Here is a 6,000-nt window from a genome sequence, read left to right on the forward strand (position 1 = left end):
CATTCTCTCTCTCTCTCTCTCTCTCTCTCTCAATTCTAAGGATGATATTTTTTTGATGTTTTAATAAGCACTCAAGGAGTCTATCAATCTCCATGATTGTGCATGCCTCAAGAAGTGGTGACCCATGCTAGACTGTTTAGTGGACTAGGTGTTGTGCAGGTGATCGTGATCTACATAGTGGGCATTGAGAGCAACATCTTCATGGAGGGTTGATTCACGGCGTACTTTTCATGAGATCATTTTGGTAGTGGCAACTTGCATGCACCGACGACACATGTTTGGCACTATGGGAGGACTTTAATCTGTCCTACCCTATGTAGTTTCGTGTACTACGATTTGTCGTTGGTTTGCCCTTTGGTTTTGTTGGCTCACCTTTCAAGGTGCTTAGCCCACGGGGAATGTGGGAAATGGGCTAACCCTCTTTGGTGCCCCTTTATCATCATTCCTTACATGAGGATGTTTGAAGGATAACACTTGATTGTGTGGATTGAAAACCATTTCAATAGTTCTAGGGCATGTTCTTAATTTCCTTCTATCTTACATCTTTTCTTATTTTAAACTTGCCATGTGTCGGGGAAAGGGGTGTTCCATGTCCTAGGAAAAGAAGAGTATTGCATGGCAAAAGGATGATTTTTAGGAGACAAAAAGAGTTTTTGGAGCACTTTAAAATTTTAAAATTCTTAGAAAATATAATTAGGTACCTATCGTTTTCAAATATGAATACCATGGATTTTATATACATATTTTTGTCTCCCATTCTTTGTGTGCGTGCACACGCACACATCTATGTCTATGGTAGAGGGGATCTTGACATCAAAAGTATTTTAACATCGAACATTGAGACCCAGCGGAGCCCGTCGTAGATGGATTAGGCCACTCGTAAACAAAACAAAAATAGCAAGGAGCAATCCATCTCCATAATTCAAATATAAAATTAATCTAACTTGTAGAACCTTAAAAATATCATTCAAACAAACAAAACTAAATAGAAACATTTGCAAAATGGACATAAAAAAACTTCTCCTACTAATTAACTTTAGGATGATCAAAGTATGAAAATCCCTTTGCAAAAAGCACCTTTAAGTTGAATTGTGGTCTTTTTGTGCATTGTAATCGGCTTTGCTCCACTTAAATTTTGCTTAGATTAATTGTAATTTGCTAGGTCTTAAAATGGATTGCAATTTTAAATTTAAGGGTTTGGAAACCTATAGAGGGTTATTAGATGAATTTTGAGAGTAGATTAGCAACACAGAGTGTGGAGGTAATATTTCAATTAAATTAAAAAATATAATATAAATATTTTATTGTTTTAATATAGATTTTAACTCTTCGCATTTTGTTTGTCAAGTGGGCATGCCATCAAATTGCTCGCAAAGATTTCTCACCCTATTGGTGGACCGATTTACCTCGAGTCAAATTGCTCAACTTCGATCTTAAAACACATATTTGTCATTTTATTTAAATAACAATAATCAAAGCAAGCACATTCTCTCTCTCTCTCTCTCTCTCTCTCTCTCTCTCTCTCTCTCTCAATTCTAAGGATGATATTTTTTTGATGTTTTAATAAGCACTCAAGGAGTCTATCAATCTCCATGATTGTGCATGCCTCAAGAAGTGGTGACCCATGCTAGACTGTTTAGTGGACTAGGTGTTGTGCAGGTGGTCGTGATCTACATAGTGGGCATTGAGAGCAACATCTTCGTGGAGGGTTGATTCACGGCGTACTTTTCAATGAGATCATTTTGGTAGTGGCAACTTGCATGCACCGACGACACATGTTTGGCACTATGGGAGGACTTTAATCTGTCCTACCCTATGTAGTTTCGTGTACTACGATTTGTCGTTGGTTTGCCCTTTGGTTTTGTTGGCTCACCTTTCAAGGTGCTTAGCCCACGGGGAATGTGGGAAATGGGCTAACCCTCTTTGGTGCCCCTTTATCATCATTCCTTACATGAGGATGTTTGAAGGATAACACTTGATTGTGTGGATTGAAAACCATTTCAATAGTTCTAGGGCATGTTCTTAATTTCCTTCTATCTTACATCTTTTCTTATTTTAAACTTGCCATGTGTCGGGGAAAGGGGTGTTCCATGTCCTAGGAAAAGAAGAGTATTGCATGGCAAAAGGATGATTTTTAGGAGACAAAAAGAGTTTTTTAAAAGAGTTTTTGGAGCACTTTAAAATTTTAAAATTCTTAGAAAATATAATTAGGTACCTATCGTTTTCATATATAAATACCATGGATTTTATATACATATTTTTGTCTCCCATTCTTTGTGTGCGTGCACACGCACACATCTATGTCTATGGTAGAGGGGATCTTGACATCAAAAGTATTTTAACATCGAACATTGAGACCCAGCGGAGCCCGTCGTAGATGGATTAGGCCACTCGTAAACAAAACAAAAATAGCAAGGAGCAATCCATCTCCATAATTCAAATATAAAATTAATCTAACTTGTAGAACCTTAAAAATATCATTCAAACAAACAAAACTAAATAGAAACATTTGCAAAATGGACATAAAAAAGCTTCTCCTACTAATTAACTTTAGGATGATCAAAGTATGAAAATCCCTTTGCAAAAAGCACCTTTAAGTTGAATTGTGGTCTTTTTGTGCATTGTAATCGGCTTTGCTCCACTTAAATTTTGCTTAGATTAATTGTAATTTGCTAGGTCTTAAAATGGATTGCAATTTTAAATTTAAGGGTTTGGAAACCTATAGAGGGTTATTAGATGAATTTTGAGAGTAGATTAGCAACACAGAGTGTGGAGGTAATATTTCAATTAAATTAAAAAATATAATATAAATATTTTATTGTTTTAATATAGATTTTAACTCTTCGCATTTTGTTTGTTAAGTGGGCATGCCATCAAATTGCTCGCAAAGATTTCTCACCCTAGTGGTGGACCGATTTACCTCGAGTCAAATCGCTCAACTTCGATCTTAAAACACATATTTGTCATTTTATTTAAATAACAATAATCAAAGCAAGCACATTCTCTCTCTCTCTCTCTCTCTCTCTCTCAATTCTAAGGATGATATTTTTTTGATGTTTTAATAAGCACTCAAGGAGTCTATCAATCTCCATGATTGTGCATGCCTCAAGAAGTGGTGACCCATGCTAGACTGTTTAGTGGACTAGGTGTTGTGCAGGTGATCGTGATCTACATAGTGGGCATTGAGAGCAACATCTTCATGGAGGGTTGATTCACGGCGTACTTTTCATGAGATCATTTTGGTAGTGGCAACTTGCATGCACCGACGACACATGTTTGGCACTATGGGAGGACTTTAATCTGTCCTACCCTATGTAGTTTCGTGTACTACGATTTGTCGTTGGTTTGCCCTTTGGTTTTGTTGGCTCACCTTTCAAGGTGCTTAGCCCACGGGGAATGTGGGAAATGGGCTAACCCTCTTTGGTGCCCCTTTATCATCATTCCTTACATGAGGATGTTTGAAGGATAACACTTGATTGTGTGGATTGAAAACCATTTCAATAGTTCTAGGGCATGTTCTTAATTTCCTTCTATCTTACATCTTTTCTTATTTTAAACTTGCCATGTGTCGGGGAAAGGGGTGTTCCATGTCCTAGGAAAAGAAGAGTATTGCATGGCAAAAGGATGATTTTTAGGAGAAAAAAAGAGTTTTTGGAGCACTTTAAAATTTTAAAATTCTTAGAAAATATAATTAGGTACCTATCGTTTTCAAATATGAATACCATGGATTTTATATACATATTTTTGTCTCCCATTCTTTGTGTGCGTGCACACGCACACATCTATGTCTATGGTAGAGGGGATCTTGACATCAAAAGTATTTTAACATCGAACATTGAGACCCAGCGGAGCCCGTCGTAGATGGATTAGGCCACTCGTAAACAAAACAAAAATAGCAAGGAGCAATCCATCTCCATAATTCAAATATAAAATTAATCTAACTTGTAGAACCTTAAAAATATCATTCAAACAAACAAAACTAAATAGAAACATTTGCAAAATGGACATAAAAAAACTTCTCCTACTAATTAACTTTAGGATGATCAAAGTATGAAAATCCCTTTGCAAAAAGCACCTTTAAGTTGAATTGTGGTCTTTTTGTGCATTGTAATCGGCTTTGCTCCACTTAAATTTTGCTTAGATTAATTGTAATTTGCTAGGTCTTAAAATGGATTGCAATTTTAAATTTAAGGGTTTGGAAACCTATAGAGGGTTATTAGATGAATTTTGAGAGTAGATTAGCAACACAGAGTGTGGAGGTAATATTTCAATTAAATTAAAAAATATAATATAAATATTTTATTGTTTTAATATAGATTTTAACTCTTCGCATTTTGTTTGTCAAGTGGGCATGCCATCAAATTGCTCGCAAAGATTTCTCACCCTATTGGTGGACCGATTTACCTCGAGTCAAATTGCTCAACTTCGATCTTAAAACACATATTTGTCATTTTATTTAAATAACAATAATCAAAGCAAGCACATTCTCTCTCTCTCTCTCTCTCTCTCTCTCTCTCTCTCTCTCTCAATTCTAAGGATGATATTTTTTTGATGTTTTAATAAGCACTCAAGGAGTCTATCAATCTCCATGATTGTGCATGCCTCAAGAAGTGGTGACCCATGCTAGACTGTTTAGTGGACTAGGTGTTGTGCAGGTGGTCGTGATCTACATAGTGGGCATTGAGAGCAACATCTTCGTGGAGGGTTGATTCACGGCGTACTTTTCAATGAGATCATTTTGGTAGTGGCAACTTGCATGCACCGACGACACATGTTTGGCACTATGGGAGGACTTTAATCTGTCCTACCCTATGTAGTTTCGTGTACTACGATTTGTCGTTGGTTTGCCCTTTGGTTTTGTTGGCTCACCTTTCAAGGTGCTTAGCCCACGGGGAATGTGGGAAATGGGCTAACCCTCTTTGGTGCCCCTTTATCATCATTCCTTACATGAGGATGTTTGAAGGATAACACTTGATTGTGTGGATTGAAAACCATTTCAATAGTTCTAGGGCATGTTCTTAATTTCCTTCTATCTTACATCTTTTCTTATTTTAAACTTGCCATGTGTCGGGGAAAGGGGTGTTCCATGTCCTAGGAAAAGAAGAGTATTGCATGGCAAAAGGATGATTTTTAGGAGACAAAAAGAGTTTTTTAAAAGAGTTTTTGGAGCACTTTAAAATTTTAAAATTCTTAGAAAATATAATTAGGTACCTATCGTTTTCATATATGAATACCATGGATTTTATATACATATTTTTGTCTCCCATTCTTTGTGTGCGTGCACACGCACACATCTATGTCTATGGTAGAGGGGATCTTGACATCAAAAGTATTTTAACATCGAACATTGAGACCCAGCGGAGCCCGTCGTAGATGGATTAGGCCACTCGTAAACAAAACAAAAATAGCAAGGAGCAATCCATCTCCATAATTCAAATATAAAATTAATCTAACTTGTAGAACCTTAAAAATATCATTCAAACAAACAAAACTAAATAGAAACATTTGCAAAATGGACATAAAAAAGCTTCTCCTACTAATTAACTTTAGGATGATCAAAGTATGAAAATCCCTTTGCAAAAAGCACCTTTAAGTTGAATTGTGGTCTTTTTGTGCATTGTAATCGGCTTTGCTCCACTTAAATTTTGCTTAGATTAATTGTAATTTGCTAGGTCTTAAAATGGATTGCAATTTTAAATTTAAGGGTTTGGAAACCTATAGAGGGTTATTAGATGAATTTTGAGAGTAGATTAGCAACACAGAGTGTGGAGGTAATATTTCAATTAAATTAAAAAATATAATATAAATATTTTATTGTTTTAATATAGATTTTAACTCTTCGCATTTTGTTTGTTAAGTGGGCATGCCATCAAATTGCTCGCAAAGATTTCTCACCCTAGTGGTGGACCGATTTACCTCGAGTCAAATCGCTCAACTTCGATCTTAAAACACATATTTGTCATTTTATTTAAATAACAATAATCAAAGCAAGCACATTCT

Source organism: Dipteris shenzhenensis, chromosome 20, assembly GCF_047967505.1.
Source record: "Dipteris shenzhenensis isolate YYH24624 ecotype China chromosome 20, Dip_SZ_1.0, whole genome shotgun sequence".
NCBI classification, from domain to species: Eukaryota; Viridiplantae; Streptophyta; class Polypodiopsida; order Gleicheniales; family Dipteridaceae; genus Dipteris; species Dipteris shenzhenensis.